This window comes from Canis aureus, chromosome 9 (assembly GCF_053574225.1).
Source record: "Canis aureus isolate CA01 chromosome 9, VMU_Caureus_v.1.0, whole genome shotgun sequence".
Classification (NCBI taxonomy): Eukaryota; Metazoa; Chordata; class Mammalia; order Carnivora; family Canidae; genus Canis; species Canis aureus.
This window is the reverse complement of record NC_135619.1, coordinates 4,278,537-4,303,304: the sequence shown is the minus strand read 5'-3', so window position 1 is coordinate 4,303,304 and position 24,768 is coordinate 4,278,537. Positions and strand designations below refer to the sequence as shown.

The 24,768-nt window shown below is 43.7% G+C and overlaps 1 protein-coding gene across 4 annotated transcripts in view; it reads left to right on the top strand.

The window, feature by feature from the left end:
- TC2N (tandem C2 domains, nuclear) overlaps positions 1–24,768 on the top strand; it is a 71,218-nt gene that overhangs the window by 9,533 nt on the left and 36,917 nt on the right. For 2 of the 4 annotated variants that reach the window (XM_077908511.1, XM_077908508.1), the window contains exon 1: positions 16,327–16,415. The exons of 1 other annotated variant lie outside the window; for it this stretch is intronic. The gene's annotated coding sequence lies outside the window, so the exon portion shown is untranslated. Of the gene's footprint in view, positions 1–16,326; positions 16,416–23,846; positions 24,013–24,768 lie in introns of those variants that run through there. One more of the 4 variants, XM_077908510.1, reaches the window with a different exon arrangement.

Below are 24,768 nucleotides of genomic sequence, written 5' to 3'. Positions count from 1 at the left end.
CATAGGAAATAAGGAAAACCAAGCCCAGGCGTAGAGTAAATTGCCCCAGATCAACTGTGTTTAAGTGACAGAGCTTGCCATGCCTTTCTCAGAGTGGTGGTGAGGCTCAGCCATTAGCCTGGAAAAATCCATTTAATTTAGACTAGCCATCTCCTGGTTAGCATGAGAGCTCTGGATCCATAAGCTTGGTTTCCTTTAGATGCTCTCTGTTTTAAGAACTGATTTCTAGCCTGATTTTAAATTAAGTTTATTTAATGGTTTGAAGAACTCTGTGTTTTGACTCTGGTTTCAGAGAAATATTCTTACTAGGTTACACGAATATTTTGAAATTCAGTCCTTACTTTTTTTTATTCAATAAAAGTTTGCACAAACAATGCATCCCACAGGAGAAACTTATGCCAGATAGCAGATGTTTAACACGTTTGCTTCAGATATTGGAGTTCATGGCCTCTTGTGCTTGTTAAACCAAAAAATGTAAGAGCACAGAAATGATTTTTAATATCTGCAAGTGCTGCAAGGCCAGGCTGGATTCTGGGCAATTGCAACATTTCAACAACATTTTAGATCACAGGTTTTTCACGTGTGTATTTGTATGTATGTGTGTGTGTGTGTGTGTGTGTGTGTAGAATTTTTTTTTTACACAATCCAAGCAGACAGTTCAAAGAGGAGAAGCATAAGCCCTTTAGTTTTGACTCAATTTCAGTTAATTTTGGTTGATCTCTGCAGAAATGTTAAAAAATTTCCTTTTCTAGTTCTGATGTTGACTCTGACTTGTAATCACACAGCTGGGCCTGCCATTGATTAACCAACCATTTATCGGTAAGTCTTGGGTTTCAGAATGCCATCATACTGGTAATAGCCCTCATCTGCTGGGGACTGACTGTGCCAATCATTATGCTGTGTGTTTGCTCGCATTCTGTCATTCAACCTTCACACCCATCACCTTCATGGCTATTATTTTGGTGTCAGCCACTCCCCTCTTAGTGGGCTAACCATCTCCCTGCCATTTCCACTCAACCCAACAGCTGGAGTGATCCAAATAAAAGTTAAATCTGTTCATGTCATTGCTCTACTCCAAAACTTCCAATGGCTTCTCAGCCTATTCAGAATAATAGCAGAAGTCTTTACAATGGCTCATGCTATCTCTTTTACCCTGAACCCTACCTATGCTCCTCTGTCCTTGGTTTCTCCTTCTTCCTCTCTTTCTCTTGCTCCAGTTGCTCTGGCCCTCTCACTGCTCCTTAAATATGCCAGGCAAGTTTCTTCTGTATGGTTCATTAGTACAGCAGAGGTTAAAGCACACATATAATATTATGTCTATGAAAGTAGGAAAATAGAATAATAATTTATTTCAAACAATTAACGATAAGATAGTGCTCTATTGATGGGGATTTAAAAGAATACCTAAGGCCCCACAAGAACTTGTTTTTTTTTTTTTTTCCAACAATCTTTGCTGTAGGAAATTTGGCCACCGATGTTTTCCCTTATAAATGGAAGAAGTCAAAGTTAGTGGGCAAAGCATTTTTATCCCAATAGCATCCACTTATTATTGGGAGATTGTTTCATTTTCACCTACTACACGATGTTAAGGGTTAGGAGTGTTAAGTTGTAGACACCTAGTACCTACAACTAACTTATTGAACCATTGAATGAGTAATGATACCCCGAAACTAAGGCCCCCTTGAATAGGTGGAAAATCAATAATTTCGGGAGATTTGTTTCAGATAATTGAGAATATACCTTTTGAAGCACTAAACCTTTAAAATAATATTAGTCATTCTGATGGATTTTAAAAATAAAATATTATCCACTTTCTTGTCTTGGTCGCTTAACTATGCAATGTGTAAGGTTTTACTTGATAATGACTTAGGATTATCATTATGGACATGGTGGCTACTCTCTGCTGTATTATAATACAATGTATAGATCTGTTTGCCCCTATATGGAATGGCCCCAGGCAATGGTGTTTCTTGAATCCTCATGTCTTCCTTGTAAAATTTTATGATAGGCATTTAGGAAGGGAAAAAGGAGTCACAAATGGGCAATTTCCATCCTGAGAGTTCTGTAGGAGCCTTGGCTGTGATGATGCCTCCTCAGAAGAAAGGTTAAGTTTATGTGCTAATCATAAGTGAAAGGGCCTTGGATCATTTTAATAACCACTTTCTTCACCATCATCTCCATCTTGTTGCTTCTGCAATAGCTCTAACAGCTCCAAAGTATTGGCCGCTTTCGGAACTTGGGACCAGAGACACTTTGACACACTGTCTGAACCAAACAGAATAACCAAAGAGGATGGATGGGTGCTGGGCACAAGTTCCATTTACTTCACATCTTGTTTCTAGGAAGCTTATAGGAAGTTACAAAATTGTCATTCAGCCCAAAGATCCACTTAACCTGCCAATGTAAATCTTTATACATACACTCCACTATTGTGAAGTGAACTTAATCATTTTAATTCACACATAGTGCTTTAGTTTACAGAATACTTTGATATTTTTTCTTTCACTCATTGAATATTTAATATCTATACCACTGTCCCATACTTTATGGTTTGACATTAGAAGTGCAAAGATGAATATGCCCTGTCCCTCTTTATTTTCTTATTTTGATCATCATAATGACCCTGAGAGGTTGTTATTATTATCCTCATTTGCAGGAAAGAGATTGAGGCTCAGGGAGGTTATTGCACTGTCACAAAAAAAGCATGAAAGCCAGAATTTAAACTCAGGTCTTCTGCCTCTAAATCCCATGTTGGTTCCCCCCACCCCCAGCCCCCGGTACCTTCTGCTTTAAACAAATACTGAGAGGCAAGCATGCAAAGCAAATTAAAATGTATGCAAATCACAATCAAATGAACATACCAAAGACCCAGCTCCAAAGAATATTGTAGAGACCCAGTTTTTTTGAGAATTCACGTTAAGTGCCTTGTTTTTGGGTGACAGAAACTACACATGTGTTCACTTAGACAAAAGATGTAATTTGTGGATTTATAACCAGTATGGCTTATGTACTAAAACAGTGGAAAAAAACAGGGTACATCTTCCCTTGGGACTGAATGCAACCAAAAAAATCTAGTGCCTTTGAAACTTCTTATACCATCTTTACTTCTCTTGGAATATCTATATCATTCTCCTTTATTATATGTTGACTTTTCCCTTGGAGATATGGCCACCAAAGGATCTTCTGTCACTAAAAAGAGGACTCTCTGCTCCTTCCTGGTTATGGTTTGAAAAGAAAAATTCTAGGGAAAGATTCTGATGGATGTTCATTGGGTCAAGTGCTTCTTGTGAGCCTGTCAACTGACTGGAGGGGGGGGAGGTTGTGGGATGACATCATGGGAAAATATAGCAGTTACTGTGAGAAGTACATGTTTGGAGAGGGACAGGGTGGTTCTTATGATCAGAATATAAATAGATATCCACTTTGAGCACCCTAAATTTAATCCACACATGTATTTTTTCCCCAAGAACTAACCTATTCAATTTTGGGAAAATAAATATTTTCTGGACTCCATCTCAACACTGTACTGTGTTTAAAGGAATTAGCACAATGCCAACAGGTATGAGCAGGAAAAACTCTTGTAGAAAAGTTAAAGAATCCTTGTTACATTTAGCCAGTCCTGAGTAAAGAAGGAAGGCAGAATTTAGAGATGGCCCAGAGCAGTGAAAGCAAACTAAAGATAGGGAGATGGTGACTCTAAAGAACATAGAGCACGACAGTCCCAAAATGACATTGATTTTCAGGCTTGGATGAATCTTGGAGGAAATAGGAGGCAGGATGTAGAAACTCTTGGAGCTAGGAAGGTTATCACTCCTTTGGCTACTCTTCTCATTTGAATAGGTAGATGCAGGGAGAAGTAATCTGCCCAAGGCACAAAGCCTTAATTATCTTATCAGTAAAAATAATGACACCAACACTTGTTTATTCAGGGAGAGTATTCTTCTGAGGGAAATTGGGATAAAGTTACCAGAAATTGAACAGTACATTTTTTTTTTCCTGCTGAGCCAACCTTTGCCAGAGAGTAGGTATAAATATGTAGATGGAGGATTAAGGGGAGACAGGTGATAAAAATGGAAAATGCCGGGGATCCCTGGGTGGTGCAATGGTTTGGCGCCTGCCTTTGGCCCAGCGCGCGATCCTGGAGACCCGGGATCGAATCCCACTTCGGGCTCCCGGTGCATGGAGCCTGCTTCTCCCTCTGCCTGTGTCTCTGCCTCTCTCTCTCTCTCTCTCTCTGTGACTATCATAAATTAAAAAAAAAAAAAAAATGGAAAATGCCAGGAAGGGGGACAAAGGAAACGTTCTAACTTAATGGGTTTAGAAAGTATACTGTAAAGCCCTCACGATCTGTATAAAGCCAGTTTACTCAGGACAGTCCTAATCCTGTGAATCTTTTCCTGGTTTTCATATGCTGGGGTTGGCCACAACCTGAGGGCTGTCCCATGTAGCTGACCCTCTTTTCAAAAGTCTTAGGTCAGTGGAGTGGCCTTCCCAACATCAATTCTGTCCCATAAGTAGTAGCAGTCAGGTTTGGGGAATTGACTTTAACTGAAAAGGCAGCCCTTTTTAATCAAAATGTTATCTTACCATCCATGCCAGTCACTGGTTCAAGAATGAGCAGGCCACCCAGTTCTGGCCAAAGAGATAGGAAGAGACATTTGCTGGCATTTGGAAAAGTTGATCTTTCAGGAGCAGTTTTGGGGAATTCATTCTATCCTCCTTATCTGAATTGGAGAAACAAGGTCTGATTGTCCCTGGAAGCCGTTCTACAAATGTGATGGAAGTTGATTTAGGATAAAGCTTACATAATCTAGAGCAGAGCAAAGAGAAGGGAAACATTCAATGATACACCATGGGATTGCTAAAGCAAGGAGTCCTACCTACCTTTGCACTTGCTTTTGGGTTAGCCCTCCTAAGATGTAGAGGCTTAAAACAAGAACATTTTATCATTATTTAGCTCCCGAACACCATATGGGCAGGGCTCAGTGGGGAGGGCTCATCTCTGCTCCACAAGGTGTTGGCTGGGGCAGCTCAACTAGCGGCTGAAGGATCCATTTCCAAGATGGCTCAGTTGCAATCTGAGAGTCTTTACTCTTGGTTCTTTCTGTGTGGGCCTTTCCCTGTGGGTCTCTCCACAAACTGCTTTGGTTTCCTTAGAGCATGGTGGCTGGATTCCAAGAGCAAGCATCCAAAGACAGCCAAGGAGAAATTGTACTGTTTTTTATGATCTAGCCTTGAAGGTCCTATTTCCGTATTTCCACATTCTGTTAATTTCCAGAGTATTCTCTTGGTCAACCAGTCACTATGGTTAGCCTACCTTAGGGAGAGAGGACCTAGAGCCCAACCTCTGATGAGAGGAATTTCAAAGAATTATGAGCATGATTTAAACCACCATACAAGTTAATCTATTTCTTTATTTTTATGACTGTTTCAGGGTTTTTTTTTTGTTTTTTTGTTTTTTGTTACTTGTGGCTGAAAGTATTCTCATTGGTCCAGTTAGTGTCGTCTCAGTGGCTGGTAGCACAATGTCCTCCATCAACAGCTTTCAGTTACAATGCCAATTGTAGCACAGTTTCCAATAATTTGTTACTAGCAATTTAATACCAAGATTTTGAAACTATTTACTTATTGTTCCCTTTTCTTTTTTTGCAAATTGGAGCAGAATCAAGGTTACCACTATAATAGCAGAAGAGTCATTTATTTTAATTCTAGTAGACATCTCTAAATGGGTGATAAATGAAAGGAATCAAAGCAAGGATATGGTACGGTGGAAGGATTATTCTAGGTTAATCTAGAATAATAGAGCTATTGGCCTGGCTGCCTCGTTTAGTAAGATTTGGAGGGAACTCTAGATTGTCTGTTCAGGGTCAAATTCTTTTTCTTCTCCAGTAAGCTACAGCTAAGCTAGTGAGGTTAAAGACTTGTGGTCACATTTTATATTCTCATTCTAGTTCTGTTAGTATTTCTATGGGCAAGGAAAAGAATAAAGGCATTCTTCTTGGTCATCCGCATTGTCCTGCCCCACAATGAACTCTCATAAAGCAAACTATGGTTAAGTGTCTACTGTGTTCTTAGCACTTTGCTAGGCATTGCATAGATCAGGATAAGATGTGGTTCTCTAGGAGCCTGCCAGCAACCTGTGCCTTGTGTGTGGAAAATCTGAGCTGAGCTTATCAGATGGCTGGAACCTGGAAAGGGACATTTGGGCCATGGGCCCTGACCTCAAAAGTCTGGCAGAGTTGTCCTCAAGGCTGCCATTGTGGAACTGGGTGCAAACTGCAGCTCTGAGGGATTAGAGACTCCAAGAAGTTGGTTAGGATGTGCAGGAGAGCAGAAAGAAGCAGTCTCCAGAAGATGAGGGGCAAAGGGGTGTCTGAGCTGCCTTGTGTCCTGTCCTTCCTGGGGCTATTTGCTTAGATTCCTGAAAAAGTATATTCCTTTGTTTCCTTGCCCAGGGTACCATGGTCTGTCTTTTACTTGAACTAATTTGAGTGGGTTTCTGTGTCTGGTAACTATCAGAGCTCTGGCCAGAACAAGTCAAGAATTTGTAGAGGAGATGGCAATTTCAATGGGCCTTGAGTTGTGAATTGGATTTATGTAAACGCAATTCCTATGTCTGGACTTCTCAGTTTGCTGACCAATCCTGTGATTTAATGAGAGGAGGTTGACTTTTAGAGTCACACACAGCCTTAGAGTCAAATCCCAACTCCTTCATCACTTCCTTGTGATCTGGGAAAAGTTACTTTTCCATAAATTTGAACAATAGTCCCCACTCTGCAGGGCTGTTACAAGAATTATATATATATATATATATATATATATATATATATATATACACATACACACACACCATTACACAGTACTTGGCATATGATAAGTCAGCAGAGAACAGCAGCTATTATCATTCCAAATATATTTGGATGGGAAGAGGGAAGTCATTTTTAACCCTGTTCTCAGTAATGCAAAGTGGTTTTGATTGAGGCGTTTTATATTTCTCCACATTTTTAAGTGGTTTTATATGTGAAGCATATGTATATGTTTAGTACACGTATAAGGGTGCAGGCATGTGTGCCTGCGTATGTTTGGTGAGGGTGTTGTTTGTTCCCCTTGGCCCCCTTTGCCTATTGAAGTTGTATTCACTATGTTCTCGGACTAGTTATTGTTATTAATCAGACATGCGGTATGAGATGAACAGGGGTGGTGAGTTGGTCAGACTGCCAAGCAAGTTCATGTTTTGCAGGAAACGCCAAATTGTTTCCTTAGGGGATGTTTTTCAGGAGTGGGAGAGTATGCTTCACTGGCCCTCGCAGGCCCTGTCCTGTCCCTAGAGTGTTGTCACCTCACAGAGTGATACAATAGCTGTTTAAAAGCCAGTCATGGAGCAGTTTTGCTTGAAGTGTGTTCTCCTGGTTGTTTTTCTTTTTCCTTCTGGTAAGTGAAGCTCACATCAAATAGGAAATGGATTGCAGACCTCCCACATTTCCTCAAAAAATATCCCAACTTCATCCATCCCCTCATAAACTAGAAGGGTGGGGGAAGCTAGCAAAAGGCAGGGAGTCATGGGGAAAGAAGGAATGCCTGAAAAAAAAAAAAAGACTGTAAAGCGTTTTGAGGACACCTCCCTTTCCACCAGTGTCTCTAATTTATATAAAGATCAATGCATACTTAACAAATTAAGATGCAACTGTCATACGAATACATCTTTGGACATGTGGTTCATCTGCCAACCACATTTATTCATGAATTCTCCTTATGGACTTGGAGCAATTTTAAAGAGAAGGAAAGAAAGTCTTGGCATCCTAAACTGCCTGGGGATTTTGCTGGGCACATGAGTTTTCCTAAAACTCTGATGAAAACAAAAATCACAAATGATAGCCTTCAAAATTTCAGATGGCGAGTTTGAGTCGCACTTGTAAACAACCACTAATGTTCCGATGTAGTCTTCCAAAGAGTTTTTAAATTTTTCTTTTACTGCTGTGACAAATGTTTAAATTTTATGTCTGACCAAAAGGATAGAAAATGTCAAACAGAACTTTACTGGGTGTGTGAGGCTGAATCCTCTTATTGACCACTGGCCACCTTGTGACTTGAGATCGGGTGCTGGGCACACTGGGTCTGGAAGTCTGGGGCCACAGAGCGGTAGGGGCACCTCCTTCACGTCCCCACAGAAAATCATGGTGGGGTGGGTATGTCAGCAAACTATTGGTGTGTAATAGTCCTAATATGCCAGGACATAAAATGACAATCCTCTATTATTTCTCATGTGTCCTGATGGTCAGCTGGGGATTAGCTCATCTAGTCTGGGCTTAACTGGAATGACTCTGCTCCGTGTCTCTCATCCTCCTTGGACCAGCCGGCTGGCTCAGGCAAAATCTTCTCATGGCATTGGCAGAAGCACAAAAAGGCAAGCAGAAATATATGAGGCCTCTTCAGCTAAGCTCACAACTTTAACACTCTTAGTTCTGTATCACTTTATTGGCCAAAGTAAATCAAATGGCTGAACCCACATTCAAGGGGCAGGGAAATATATTCCTCTCCTTGAGTGGAAGGAAATTCAAAGTGATGGCAAACTGGATGGGTACAGTCTGGAATGAAAAACTGGGGTGAATACTGTAATCTACCACAGAGAAGGCCTATGACTAGGACTGTACCCTGGGTGAGCAAAACCAGCTTGTCTGCAACTGTGACAGGCCAGTCTGCTCTGTGGTATCGATGATGGTCATCATAACTTGAGGCTATTAACCACTCAGTATTTCTCCTAAGTCCTTTAATTTTGGTTCCACTTCCCCCACCCCACCCAGGCAACCTTCTGATTTCACTCAGCTTTCCATATGGTTGTTTCTGTGGGGTGTAGGATTGGGACCATAAGATAGAAATGTCTGGGACCTACAATGATTCTATTCCTCATGCTATATTCATAGACAGGCCCTATCAATACTAATAGACCCTAGTGTCTAGTTTGGTCCCTAGTGAGCTTGACTGAGACTTCTTCTTCAGCAGAGTTTAACTTATAAAGCTAAGGGGAAAAGAAGCAAGTTTCTAAGCTTGGAATGAGGAAAGTCAGCTTCCATAGTACAGTAAAGTCATACTTATGAAGCCAGTGGGCTTCTAAATAAGTACCCTGTCTTGGGGAAACCTCCACCAGTGTGCAATTTTACCCACATGTTTTGTAGTCCTATATATAAGACCAGCACTTTTTCTTTCATAGGGGAAGGGAAGAAAGGTACACTCCATGTAATCTTCTTATTGGGCAGCCAAGTACATGCATGGCAAATCATAGGGCTGCAATCTGAGAAGCAGAACCATTTGAGTATTACTAATATAAGAGTAAGATCTTACAGAATTATGGGAGAGAATTGGGAGATAAAGGTTTGGAAGTGAGACTGAAGGATCAAAGTCTAACCTGTCTCCAAGAAGACCTGATGCAGGTGAACGTAGAGAGTCAGAACTCGCAATGCATCTAGAAAGCTGGGCATGCTTAGCCACTCAAGAAGAATCCACAGAAGAGCTGTGGAAAAGTCTTTGGACAGCTGTCAACCCGGTAGGTCCTCAGTCAAGCTTTGGACATGGGCCTGGGATTCAGGTAGTCAGCAGGGCCAGTGGTTAGGAAGAGGAGCAAGACATGGGAAGTAAGGACACGCTGGAACCTGACAGCATCTCTGTTTTTCTGCCACTGTGATTATGGAAATCTTTCAACAGTAAAATCTCTGTTTCATTTATACTTTCCAAATCTTGTTCAAATTCCTCTTTTGGTCATTCTAACAAAGAACCATATATAGAGAAAGAAATTTTGGAAAACGTAGCTCCAGCTTAAGCAAGTTCATGCAGTTTAAGCCATTGTAGATGGAGCCCAGGAGAATGCTGAGCCATTCACTTTAGGTTTGAATCATTTCTTCCAACTTCACAAGAAGTAGGGATTTAGATGTTTCTCTGCTTTGTTCAGTTAGTCTGGGGGCATTTGTTCTGGAATCCTGAGGCAGTTTCACATGATGTGCTCCACCTGTCTTTCATCCTCTTTGGACCAGCTTCCCACCCAGGTGAGTTGATGTTGTTGCTGATAGAAAATCCTTTTTTTTTTTTTTTTTTCCTGTTTGGGAGTTTGGAGGAGGAGGACGGTAATGTGTTGGGGAAGTGCTTTGGGGCAAGGGCATTGAGAAAAGAGGCTTTCATCATTCTAGGTCTCAGTGGAGCATCTTTGACCAATCATTTTCCCACTGTTATGTTAGCTTTACTGGGTACCAATTAGGAAAGAAGAAGATGGGGGAAGGAAAAGAAAAAGGAGGAAACTCACCCCACTGCAAACAGTCCCACTTATTCAGCATGTGTCCCAGTGATTAGTACATAGCCTCCCTGGGGAGGTAGTCAAGAGCCTTCAGAGCTTATCTTCTCACTCCTATGTTACATCTTTCAACAAACAGTTGGCACTTGAATAAGGCAGGGTTGGGGATAGGATACCAGCCCCTTGAGCTGTCAAACATCTGGGTCTAGCTTAACTACTCCCCTAAAGCTTAACTACTAACAGTCTACTGTTGATTGGAAGCCTTACTGATAACAAAGTCAATTAAGACATATTTGGTATGTCATATGTATTGTATGCTATGTTCTGATAATGAAGTAAGTTGGAGAAAAAAAATGCCATTAAAAATCATAAAGGAGAGAGAATACATTTATAGCACTGTACTGTAAAAAATTCATGTATAAGTGGATCTGTGCAATTCAAGCCCATGCTGTTCAAGAGTCAACTCCATGCTCCATTCTGAGTGAGGCTGGACTCACCTAGAGAAAGTATTCAAAGAGCAAAGAGATTTACAAGGGCTCGTAAAGATGATGAAGATGATGTGATGAATCTGATTCTGTGCTAGCTTTCAGGTCAAGAGGTCAGCATTTCAGGATTTCATTTATTTGTCTGAGAGAGAGCATGCACCTGAGCAGAGGGAAAGGCAGAGGGACAAGGAGAAACAGACCTCCTGGAAGTCTGATGTGGGGCTTGAGCCCAGGACCCTGAGATCATGACCTGAGCCAAAGGCAGCCACTTCCCTGACCGAGCCACCCAGCCACCCCAAAATGTCAGCATTCTGACCTGGTGGCCACCTGAGAGAGCTCAAAGAGCTGCGCATCATAAGGATATTTATTTGTCCACTTGGGGCGAACTTAACGTCTCTGTGACCTTAGTAGCTTTGCTAAATTTTCACATTTCATGTCTGCCATGCAATGCCGAGAGCCGGAGACAGCAGTTTTCTGGTGTCTGAACCCGTATGCCATCATTTATGGTGGGGTTAATCCAGGTAAGGAAAACTGCCTGCTGGGAGAAAACATCCCTACATGTTAGTGTTTCACACCATAAGGTTTATTTTTCATTTATATCACAATCCGGTCAAGGTTAGCGGGTGGTGGGGGGAGCCTTGGTCTTTGAAGTCAGTCAGGGACCTGGACTCCATCTGGTCGCAGTTTTGGCTTTAGCAATGGTCTAGTGTGGTCCAAGAGCGGGCAGAGGGAAAGAGTGGGGAAAGGCTCAGGAGTTCTTAACAGTCTAGACCCAGAAGTGAAACTCTACCTCTGTTCAAATTCCATTGGTGAGAACTGGCCGCAGGTATGGGAGAATGGACAACATAATTTAGCTTCATGTTCAGGAAAAGGAACGGAAGTTAGATGAGCATTCGAGGCCCTGCTGAAATGTCACTTTCCCTCTGAAGCAAGCACTCGGGACTATTCCTGGTGCACCACAGGTGCTCAAGATCATCAGTTGTACAAAGCACATGGATGAATGAGTAACTATGTACAGGCTTCTGTTTTTTAAGGCGGAAAATGAAATGATTTTGGGGGAAGCAGAAATCTGTCTGCCATCCCTTTTTACTCGTATGACCACTTATATTTGTGGAATTTCTTCACAAGTGCTCTACAAGTTCATATTCTTTTAAAGATTTTTTTTTCTTGTTCACCTTCTATGCATCAGGTGGTCTGCTAGGTGTTCAGAAAGTCATAATTCCTGTCTATTGGTAACTCAAATAGAATGCGTTTAGTTGGAAGAGGGATAAGACGCCAACAATCGCAATTGTTGTGTAGATGCTATGACAGAGACTTGGATGCATGGTGGGTGGAGTGCTGAGGTAGAGTCCCCAATTCACTCTGGGATGGGTGTTACAGAGTTTCACTTTTCATACTGCAGCTGAATGAACAGGAGTTTGTCAACTGATGACTCACAAAATAAGGGTGAGTGAACAGTCATGCAAATTTGGCAAGTTAGGGAACAATTAATTCTGAAGGTCAAAGTGTGTGGTAGGGGGAGTGGAAGGTGGGGCTGAAGAGGTAGGGCCAGACTGAGTCACCTAGCATTTTATAAAGAGCACTAAAGGAAGGATGAATAAGAAGGGATTAGGACAGGGATTAAGTGATTTGTCTCTATCAGATGAAAGAATAGAAATAGCAAACTCTGAGCAGAGTGTTATCCACATCAACCCAATTATCGTTTTCTCCTCAGATCTGCTTCAAAGAATAGAGGACGTTAAACATTAAAAAGCCGTTAATGTTTAACATTAAAAATCAACAAACCAAAGCCACTCGGAATGTTGCAACACAAAGAGAGGCAGACTGTAGGCTCCGTTCCTATGAGGTAGCCTTGCCTCCAACACACAACAGGAAGAAGGTCCATTTCAAGGAAAACACAACAAATGGTTTCATTGTTTTCAGAGAACTGCATCTGTCAACAGGAGTGGATTCCTCTAAGAAGGCCTTTTTACATGGAAGATGGACAGAAGCAATGAACAGTTCAGCCAGTGCTTTCTCTTGGGACTTCTCCATCCGTGGGGAGGTTGTTGAGCTTGTTCAGTTAGGGAACCAAGTTCTCAGTCCAATTTAATAGGTATTACTGAGCATTCACACGTTCACTCATCCTTTGTTCACTCAGCACATGCAGATGACACCTCTGTGCCTTGCACGATGATGTCTGGGTGCAGGAGACGAAAAGAGACATAAAGGTCCTGGACCTTGATAACTAACACATCCACCTAGAGCTTGCGGGCCGAGGAAGTGCTCTACTTCAGGGTGTGAGGTGAAAGAAAATAAATACTGGTCTCTGCCCCTGGCTCCTGGTTCAGAGCTCCTAAAACCCATGTAAATTTCCAAGCCATAAGAGCACAAGGAACATCTTTCGTTCTAAAGGAGTGACTCTGTGTGGGCTGCTGGATGGCTCCTGGATGAGGGCTAGTCACCAGAAAGACCAAGCCACAGATTAGAAACTTGGAATTTCCCACCTATTGCCCTCCTCCCCCTAAAGAGGACAGAGTGGATGCAAATGGGGTTAGTAAGTGATTACGCCTATGTGAGGAAGCGTCCATAGAATCCCAATAGTGTGGGGTTGGGGAGCTTCCTGGTTGGCAAACACACTGAAGCTGGAGGGGTGGGACATTCCAACCCCACGGGGACAGAAGATCCTGTGTTTGGGACCCTCCCAGACCTTGCCCTATATATCTCCTCATCTGGCTGTTCATCTGTACCCCTCATCATATCCCTTAATAAGCTGGTAAAAATAAGGAAGCGTTTCCCTGATTTCTGTGCCATGCCCTTGCAAATTGATTGAGCCCGAGGAGAGGGGTCACTGGAACCTCTGATCTATAGGTCAGATGCACAGGTGGTAGCCTGGGCTTTTAGCTGGCACATGATGTTTGGGGGGTGAGGTGCGGGGAGTCAGTCTTGTGGAACTGAGCCCTGCACCTGTGGGATCTGGTGCTCTGTCTGGGTAAGGAGGGTCAGCTTTGAGTTGAACTGCGGGGCATCTAGCTGGTGTTGCAGAGAATTATGCCATGTGGGGGAAACCTCCACACACTTACTTGGTGACCAGAAACATCAGAATGAAAGTGTTTTGCACGAGGAGTAAAGGAGACACAGGGGCAAGAAAACCACAGGAGGAAAGAATGGAGTTTTCCCCTACAACAGGTGGGAAATGGAGTTTTTCTAATACAAAATGTCAGGGAAAATATGTATATTCTTTTCCTCGCGTGACCACAGCACATCATACACATATATGTACATCCCTGTGCACACACACATATCTTATATAATACATATTTAAGAGCCTTGGAGTCTGAAGTCCAGAGTCAATCTTGATTCTATTCTTGGGCAACCACTATTTGTTTGAGTCTCAATATTTTCAACTGTAATACAAGGACAATAACAGCTACATCATAATTGTGAGGGTTAAATGAGATGACTCACGGGAGCGCTTTGTGTAAACAGTACAGGACTCTGCAAACATTGGTAATAGTGAAATTATTGAAGGTGGATGTACGAGGACTTTCAAGCAGTGTTTATCAAAGTGTGTACCTTGAAACACTAATGGCCCAGGATGGCAACAGTCATTTCTCAAGAAGAAAGCTGTGTGGTGCGTAGGGGAGGCAAAGTTTACAGTCACCCTTTTAGGGTTTCTGGGGGGGCACCAAGAATTAGATTGACACAGATTACCCACAGCAAGCCATGCAGTTTTACATGTACACAGCAGCCCTTGTCAGAAAATGAGGATCACAAGCAGTGGGAGCTAAACATTCATATACTGAGTTGGACAAAGTGTCCTAAATAGTGAGAAAGGGGCTTGAGCTGAGGCAGCTAATGGGGAAGCGACTAGGAAGGTTTGTGTGTGTTGATTTCCATCGCCGGCGATTCCTGTCTCTGGTGATAAGAACGCTTCTTCCCTCCTGACATAGGGAACATATTTTTCATTTGGGAGTTTCATCTTCTGCTTTCAGGAAGGAAAAGGAAGGTCCGAGTGATCTTGTATCTGCTGTTCCTCAAGGGCTTTTAACTTTAAATAACCCTTATGCTAAAGTGGCGTATTTTGGCCTGCCACCCTTCAGGTCAAATGAACTTGGCACCTAAACACAGTTCTTGGGCCTGGAAGTGTGCGACTCTCACGGAACATAATTATGCTGTGTCTCTTTTCCCGGATGAATTTGCTCTCAGTGTCTACACCTCCCCTCCACTCCCATTCCAGCATCTCTGGGGCCTCAGAACCCACCTACCCACTCTGAGAAAGACTGTACCTTAGTGTATACCTCATCAGCCTTTCAAACCCCGAGCCATTCATTCATCAACGGATAATCCAGGCATTCGCTCAGCAACTGTCCAAGAACAATGCTGAGACCCCGCCCGTGGGAGGCTATAGCGGGGAGGGCCAGGGGATTCCGGCATAGTATTCGGTATTCGTGGCCAGGCCTCCCGCAGATACCTTTAGGATCCCTTCCAGCGTACCTGTGGCTGGCAAGGTGGTAGTAGAAGCAAAGCCACAAGAGGGAAGAGAAGCAGGCTGATTCTTTAGCAATACAAGGCAGCCAAGAAAAGGTTCTTCAGTTTCCAAGAAAAGGGAGCAGCCTCTGGCAAGAAAGACTGTTCCTTCCTCCCTATACAAAGAAGTCCATCAGGCCAGTAACTTTCCCCTTCCACCTCTTTTCGTTTTCAATCTCCTCCCCCCTCCCCCCCACCCCCGTGGGAGCCTTGCACTCTCAACTCAGCGCGGCTCCAGGTAAGCCTTTCCGGACCGAGCAGCCCAGGGTAGGGGAAGGAGAGTGGGCCGGAGGGCGCAGGCCCAGCGCGCCCAGGTCCTCGGCGGGGAGGCCCCCCACGCCCCCGGCGCGCGCCTCCCGGGGTGCTGGGCGGACCTGCGGGGCCGGAGGCGGGGCGCACCTGCGGGGGCGGGGCGGGCCTGCGGGGCCGGGGGCGGGGCGCACCTGCGGGGGGCGGGGCGGGCCTGCGGGGCCGGGGGCGGGGCGCACCTGCGGGGGGCGGGGCGGGCCTGCGGGGCCGGGGGCGGGGCGCACCTGCGGGGGGCGGGGCGGGCCTGCGGGGCCGGGGGCGGGGCGCACCTGCGGGGGCGGGGCGGGCCTGCGGGGCCGGGGGCGGGGCGGGCCTGCGGGGCCGGGGGCGGGGCGCACCTGCGGGAGGCGGGGTGCACCTGCGGGGGGCGGGGCGGGCCTGCGGGGCCGGGGGCGGGGCGCACCTGCGGGGGGCGGGGCGGGCCTGCGGGGCCGGGGGCGGGGCGCACCTGCGGGGGCGGGGCGGGCCTGCGGGGCCGGGGGCGGGGCGGGCCTGCGGGGCCGGGGGCGGGGCGCACCTGCGGGAGGCGGGGTGCACCTGCGGGGGGCGGGGCGGGCCTGCGGGGCCGGGGGCGGGGCGCACCTGCGGGGGGCGGGGCGGGCCTGCGGGGCCGGGGGCGGGGCGCACCTGCGGGAGGCGGGGCGCACCTGAGGGGGGCGGGGCGGGCCTGCGGGGCCGGGGGCGGGGCCGGGGGCGGGGTTGCCTGCGGGGCCGGGGGCGGGGTCTCCGGGCGCGGCTGGCGAGGGCGAGGGCGAGGGCGAGGGCGAGGGCGCGGCGGCCCGGGGCTGGGCGCCCGCGGGAGGCGGCGGCTGGGTGCCCGCTGCGAGCAGGAGGTAAGCGGCCTCGGCCGCGCAGCGCCGCCTCGGGCCGTGGGGCGGGGGCGCCCGGGGGGCCGCGCGTGGACACCGGCGCAGGGCGGCGGGGACGCGGGTGTGCGGCGGGGTGGGGGCGGCGGCTCGGGTGCGCCGTGGGTGGTCCCCGGGCGCGCCGCGGGTCCCGGCCTCCGGGTGGGGCTCGGGGAGTGCGGGAGCCGGGGTGCGGCGGCGGCGGCGGCGGCGGCAGCAGAGGGGCCGGTCGCCCCCAGCCCCGCGGGGCGCACTGTTCCCCGCTTGGCGCGGCCTTGACTCTGGGAACGTCGCCCGGCTTGGGGGCCTCGCGGGCGGGGGCGCTCCGGGGAGCCTGGGGGAGGCTGGGGCCGTGATGGGCGCGCCGGGTGGGCAGGGCGGGGGCGGGGGGGCAGGCCGGGCCCCCTGCCGGGCCCGCGGGGAGGGGAGCGCAGCGGCGGGGCGGGGGCTCCGGGCGCCGAGGGAGCCAGCTCCTGGCCCTGGAGAGTCGATTCCCGATTCCGTGTCTGCCACCGTGATGTTCTGAAGCCTTCGGAAGTCGCAGAGGAGCGTTAAAATGTCGCTTCCCTCTGGTTTTTGCAAAACACGGATTATACATCCAGCTTGGTTTTAGATTTGGCTTCTGTCTCTTTGAGTTGTCTTTTTTCATTTGCCGTCGCTTCCTTGAAATAAAAGGAAACGGTATTTGTGGGGGTATTGCACACAGGTAGACGTCCAGATATGGGCAAGATAGATGCCAACCCCGAAGCATTGATTCCTTAAGAATACTTAAAATACAGCGTGTGAAAGGATTGCTTTGGGTTTTGGAATATTATTCCAATTCTCACTCCAGGTAGGCATGTAGGAGAAATTTTTTCCCCCTGATTAATACGATAAAAAGTAGCCTGGAAAATATTGAGAGTTAACAACAACATCCTCTATTTGCCAATTTAATGTTTTGATCTGTAACTTTATTGTGCTTAAAAACTTTCTTGTGGAAGGAAATTAATACTGCTTGCCTCTGAGAGCTGGGATTGGAGAATTTATCTTCTATCTCTCGTGTTTTGTAGTTTTTGTCAGTGACTATGATTACCTTCATAACTGGGTGAAAAAGTCTTCATAAAAATCTGTTTCTTTAAACTTTTCAAGAAAATATTTCAAAAGTATCCCTGGTATTTTATTGGTTCCACTTGGATTATCATTGTATTCATGAATAAAGCTAACAAATTGGGAGATTAATTCAGGTTGAGAGAAAAGGAGTGAGGTTCCTGTAGGACATCTGGCAGACCTGTTTGGTTGGCAGATGTATTAGTATTGGGATTTTCTGAAGTCCAGAATTGTAAATGTTAGAAGCTTGGTGGATTTGTGGTTTGTTTGTCCCGTGGGAGTGGAAGTAATTATTCAAGAGAGTAGAGTAAGAAGAGAAGACCAAGGATGGGAAACAACAACATTTAAGTGATGCAATGTATAGAGATGGCTGTGGAGAGTGACGAGGAGAACTCAGGGAAGCAGGAGGAACATCTAGCGGACAGTGGTTCATAGATGCCTGGAGAGGAAAGAGTTTTCATCAGGAGAGAAATCTGTCTCAGTCAGATGAGTCAGGGGATCTGGAAAATAGGAGCTGATCAAGTAAGTGGCTTTGGTGGTTAGGTCAATTGACCTCAGCAAACACAATTCAAGCAAAATGATAAGGATGGAAGTCAAATACGAATGAATTTGAGGAGTAAATAGAAATGAAGAAATAATAAGGAGAATAGAGTCCTTATTTTGAGAAACAAAGATTAGGAGACATGACAGGGTGGTAGAGGGGAGCTGGTAGTCAGTTTGGAAAGAGTATAAGGACAATGGAATATGTTGCAGTGCACCTCAAGCTGGAGCAAGTAGCTGAGCATATTGAGTAGAACTGTTATAAGAAAGATTTTTCTCTTCCCCCCCATTCAAATTATGACCACCATCCTGGTGGTATTTTGGTCTGTTGGATTCAGGTGTTACCAGTGTTAAAGTGACACTGTCACAAACTGTTGGATTGCGCTTCACCTGCAGCACTCCAGTACTGTAATGCTCCCAGCTTACATTGAACTCGCAGGATTCTTTCTTGTATATCTCAGCAATTCTTACTATCTCTTGTAGAAATCAGACATGTTGGTTAGATCAGAATTCACGAGGCATATGTCAGGGGCTTTGCTTCGATTATTATTATGCTTTCAAGGGAAGATGCTCGTAGGTGAAAATTTCTTTATAAGGAGTTTTACTTCCAACACCATTGAAAGTTTAATTTTTCTGTTGCTGTTCAGACATGTTGTTTTATGTGGATTTATGTTTGGAATATGAAAGTAATAGCTAAAATGGAAAAGGCCAATAATCAAGTGCTTCCGAGGATATAGAACACTTGGAAGTCTTTGTACTCTGCTGGTAGAAGTGTAAATTGGTAAATCATTTTGAAAACTTTGTGTCTGTACCAACTACAGCAAGTCTTATGCATAAACTATGTTCATACTGGACCTGACAAAACCCTAGAAAGTGCAAACTAGCCTAAAGCAACAGAAAACAGATTAGTGGTTACTTTGGGGTTGAGGGCAGGGGAAAGGTAAGGAGGGACGGATTGGAAAAAGGTTATGAGGAGACTTTTGGGGTTGGTGTGTTATTTTCTTGATTGTGAAGATGCTTTCACCAAAGTATACATATGTTTGAGTCATGAGATTGTGTATTTTAAATATGTGTAATTTACTGCAAATCAGTACGTAAACAAGGCTGTAAAAAAAGTAAATAAAATAATGGAAGGAATACTTAGTATACTAAGTATACTTTTCCTTTCTCTTCTTTTTAAAAAGGTTTTATTTATTTGAGCGAGAAAGAGAGCATGAGCAGAGGGACAGGGAGAGGGAGAGGAGGAGGGAGAAGCAGATAGACTCCTTACTGAGCAGTGTAGGACTTGATCCCAGGACCCTGAAATCATGACCTGAACCCCCAGGATCCTGAGATCATGACCTGAGCCAACAGCAGACGCATAACTGACTGAACCACCCAGGCACCCCTATTTTTTCTTTCAAATACTGTGGTGATCTGGGGGTGATGGGATTATTGGTAATTTTTTATTTTCTTCATATGTTTGCCAGTATTTTTCACATTTTCTACCACGACCATGCATTTCTTACTGTTTAAAGGAGAAATTATTTATTTCATATGTACAAAATAGTACTTTTGACACATCCATACATTTAGAGAATATAAATAAAAGCCACTGTACTTATATCATGTTTTAGAGCCTCGTCATCTAATACATCGTCAGTATTTTCAAAGCCCTGATTGTATGTTTCCCTCATGTCTTTATCTTTCCATGCTCCTTGATTTTCTGTATAGTTTTATTATGTAGGTATGTATTCATAAATAATGTCTTGTCTATTCCATGACTCCTTTGGTACAATATTATATTTATGAGACTCATCGATGTTGATGTCTTATTGTTCATTCACTTTTTATTGCTCTATATCATTCTATTGTATGACTTTACACTCTTTATCCATCTTCCTATTTATCTTCCAGTTAATGGCTATTTAGAGGTGTTTTCAGTTTTCTTTTTTTAAGTTTTGCTTTTTGCCGTTAAAAGCTATTTTGTTTTGGCCTTTTTTCTTTTTCTTTCTTTTTTTTTTTTTTAAAGATTTTATCCATTTATTTGAGAGAGAGAGAGCACAGTTGGGGGAGAAGGGAGAAGCTAACTTCCCACTGAGTGCAGAACCCAACGTGAGGCTTAATACCTGAGATCATGACCTGAGCCAAAGATAGATGCTTAACTGACTGAACCACCCAGGCACACCTGTTATGGCCATTCTAATGCACGTCTCTTGGCCTAAGAGTAGAGTTGTGGATCTTCAGTTCTGCTAGATAATAGAGGCTTTTTTTTTTTTTTTAAGATTTTATTTATTTATTAATGAGAGAGACACAGAGAGGCAGAGACACAGGCAGGGGGAGGAGCAGGCTCCCTGCAGGGACCCCAATGTGGGACTGGATACCCAGACTGGGGTCATGCTCTGAGCCGAAGGCAGATGCTCAACCGCTGAGCCACCTGGACGTCCCCAGAATTATTTTATAAAGCGGTTGTAACTGTTTATACTTTCACAGGCAAAGTGTTAAGTGTTCACTTTGTCCCCTTCCTCAACATTTGAGATCTTTGTACAACAACATTTGTAATTTATAAAAAAAAACATTTTATTTATTTAAGAGAGAAAGTGAGTGAGAGCAGGGGCAGAGGAGAGGGAGAAGCAGGCTCCCCACTGAGCAGGGAGTCCAATGTGGGGCTTGATCCCAGCACCCCGGGATCATGACCTGAGCTGAAGGCAGACGCTTAACCGACTGAGCCCCCCAAGGGCCCCAACAACATCTGTAATTATCTGAATTGTTTCCTTTCAACACTAGGGTGGGTGAGAAATGGTACTTCACTAGAGGTTTAATTTACATTTCCTTAATTATTGATGATATGGAACCTTCCATAATTCCTCTCTAAGAGATATCTGTTTATGTCTTTTGTCCATTTTTTTTAGTTTTATAAATTTGATTTCTAGAAGTTGTATTTATTTATTTGTGGTATTATAAATAGTATAGTTATGCATATGGCAAATATCTTTTCCTCAGTTAAGTGGCTTGTCTTATCTTTTACTTTACATAGTTTTATTTTATGTAGTTTTTAATGGATGCATTAAATAGAGAATGGATGCATTCTCTAGTGTGGTTGAATGTATCAGCCTTTTCATTTATGGTTTGTGCTTTTGGCATCTTGTTTAACACCTCTGTCTCTTCCTTGAGGTTGAAAGAATATAGTCTGATATTTTTTCTGAAAGCTTTAATATATTGCCTTTTGTATTTATGTGTTTAATCCTTGTGTGATTGATATTTGTGTGGTGTGAGGTGGGTGTCCAGTTTCATGTTTTTTCCCCGTATTGGTAATCAGTTTTTTCCAGCATCGTTTATTGAATATTCTGTTTTTTTTCCCCCCAGGGATCTGTAAGCATCGTATGTCAGGTTTTCACATATGTGTGTGTATGTTTCTTTCTATGGTCTGTGTATTCTTGCTGCCATTTTACTTACTTTATTTGTGTAAAGAGACATGATACCTACGAAAACGAGTCACCTACTCATAGTTTGTTTAAAATTAGACTCCTCTTCAAATTAATTTTTTCCTAAAGTAAACTTTTCACTTGAATATATATATATATTTTTTTAATAATAAATTTATTTTTTATTGGTGTTCAATTTGCCAACATACAGAATAACACCCAGTGCTCATCCCGTCAAGTCCCCCCCTCAGTGCCCGCCACCCAGTCAACCCCACCCCCCCGCGCACTTCCCCTTCCACCACCCCTAGTTCGTTTCCCAGAGTTAGGAGTCTTCATGTTCTGTCTCCCTTTCTGATATTTCCTACTCATTTCTTCTCCCTTCCCTTCTATTCCCTTTCACTATTATTTATATTCCCCAAATGAATGAGACCATATAATGTTTGTCCTTCTCCGATTGACTTATTTCACTCAGCATAATACCCTCCAGTTCCATCCACGTTGAAGCAAATGATGGGTATTTGTCATTTCTAATGGCTGAGTAATATCACTTGAATATATTTTTAATCTTTATCTACCATAATCAGCTGGGATCACAAGTAGTACTGAAGTTACTTTTATTATTATTATTTATTAATTATTATTATTATTATTATTATTATTTTAGAGAGGAAGAAAGGGCAGGAGAGGCAGAAGGAGAGAGGGAATCTTAAGCAGGCTCCACTCCCAGCACAGAGCCCCATTGGGGCTCTATCTCTCAACCCTAATGAGATCAAGACCTAAACTGAAATTAAGAGTTAGGTGCCTAACTGACTGAGCTACCCAAGTGCCCCATAACACTGAAGCTACTTTAATGTAGACTATATCAGACTGTCATTTGTTTTAGCAAATCCTGTCCTAACTCACTAGAGTTCATTTTAACTTGAAAAAGAAATACAGAGATTTCATTTTGGGAATATAGTTAAGATATTTGGAAAAGCTTTCATACTGCAAATAACTAAGAATACTGTATTTAATTTTTTTAAAAAGGTACTTAGGAATGACTATGCCAAAATGTAAAAGAAAGCTGAAAATCTGAGACTCAAGGAGCCCTTAAATCTTATTTGCTCTGAGAGCATTTGCTAAACAGGGGGGAACTTGATTAGATTTGGTTAAAAACTTGATGAATTTGTAGGACTGGAGGCGTAGTTAGCAGTCAGCCCCAGGCTTATTCAAGGCCAGCTAACCAGAGACTCTGCCCTTAATTATGGGATTTCCAAAGGTGTGTGGTGTCAAGGGTGAAAACTCATTCTACCTCTTTTAAAGATCTGCAAGGAAAATTACCTTGATGTCAAATAAAACAGGGAAAGAAAACCTGTCTTTGGGAAGTTGTAACCACCAGTCCATGGGCAGTGGTAGGGGGTGGCTCACATCACCTCCGTGGTCCAAAAACATTTTAAGATGAAATTTTAAAAATATCTTATTTTTCTTTAGATATAATTCATATACCATAAAATTCACCCTTTTCACAGTTTAGTGGTTTTTCATTTATTCACAAACATATGCAATACCATCATCTCTAATTCTAGAACATTTTTATTTCCCTAAGAAAGAAACTTTGTACCCATTCACAGTCAGTCCTCATTTCCCCTGTCTTCACCAACCCCTGGCAATCACTAACGTACTTTCTATTTCTATGGATTTGCTGATTCTGGGCATTTTGTATGAATGAAATGATACAATATGTGGTCTTCTGTGTCTTTCCCTTTTCACTTAGTGTAATGTTTTCAAGGTCTATTCATGTTGTTACACAAATCAGTACTTGATTTCTTTTAATGGCTGAATAAAATTCCATGGTGTGGATATGCCATATTTTGCTTTTGTTTTTCCATTTGTTAGTTGATAGACATTTGGGTTGTATCCTCTTTTTGGCTATTATGAATCATGCTGTCATGAACATTTGTGTACAAGTTTTTATGTGGATATATGTTTTTCATTCTTGTAGGTATAAGAGATCTAGGGACTGGATTCTTGGGTCATATGGCAATTCTGTAGTTAAGTGTTTGAGGAACTGCTGAACTATTTTCTAGAGCAGCAGCCCCATTTTTTATTCTCACCAACAGTCTGTGGGAGTTCCAGGTCCTTTACATCTTTGTCAACACTTGTTTTTGTCTATTGTTTTGATTATAGCCATCCTAAGTGTACATGGATTAGTAGCTCATTGTGGTTTTGATTTTCATTTCCCTAATAACTGATGGTGTTAAGCACCTTTTCATGTGTTTATCGGCCATTGATCTATCTTTGGAGAAATATCTATTCACATCCTTTGCCCATTTTTAAATCAGGTTCTCTGTCAAGGTACGAGTTTATTTATTTATTTATTTTTTAAAATTTATTTATGATAGTCACAGAGAGGGAGAGAGAGAGAGAGAGAGAGAGAGAGAGGCAGAGACACAGGCAGAAGGAGAAGCAGGCTCCATGCACCGGGAGCCCGACGTGGGATTCGATCCCGGGGTCTCCAGGATCGCGCCCTGGGCCAAAGGCAGGCGCCAAACCACTGCGCCACCCAGGGATCCCAGGTACGAGTTTAAAATGGGCTTCTGGGTGGCTCAGTCAGTTAAGCATCTGACTTGATTTTGGCTCAGGTCTTGATCTCAGGGCTGTGAGTTCAAGTCCCACATTGGGCTCCATGCTGGGCATGGAGACTACTATAAAAAAATAAATAAACAAAATGATATGGTAAACAAATGCAAATATTAACTGAAAGTATATTTTCATCTTTGGGTTAAAGAAGTTCTACAAATAAAGTTTCAAGGTCGCTGAATAATTTGTCAAAGATAAACTAAGTGCACAGGACATAAGACAACCCGAGCAAGAATCAGCAGAAACAAAATATAGAAGTAAACTTATAAAAGCTTACATATTGGAATTACCAGTTATAGATTATTAAAATAACTATGATGGAGGCACCTGAGTGGCTCAGTTAGTTGAGCCTTTGACTGTTGATTTTGCCTCAGGTCATGATCTCAGGGTCGGGAGATCCCTCCACCCTCAACAGGGAGTCTGCTTGGGGTTTTCTCTCCCTATCCCCCTGCCACTCCCCCTCAAATAAATAAATTAAAAATAACTATGATGGGTTATATTTAAGAAAATAAAAGACAAGTTGGTTTTTTTTTCAGCTGCTTTTGAGGTTTCCTCTTTATCACTGGCTTTGAACCATGTTATTATGATGTGTCTTGGCATAGTTTTCATCATACTTCCTATGTTTAGTGTGTGTTGAGAGGTCGAATTTTATTTTTTCAAATATTTTTTCTGCCTTCCCCAGTCTTTCATGG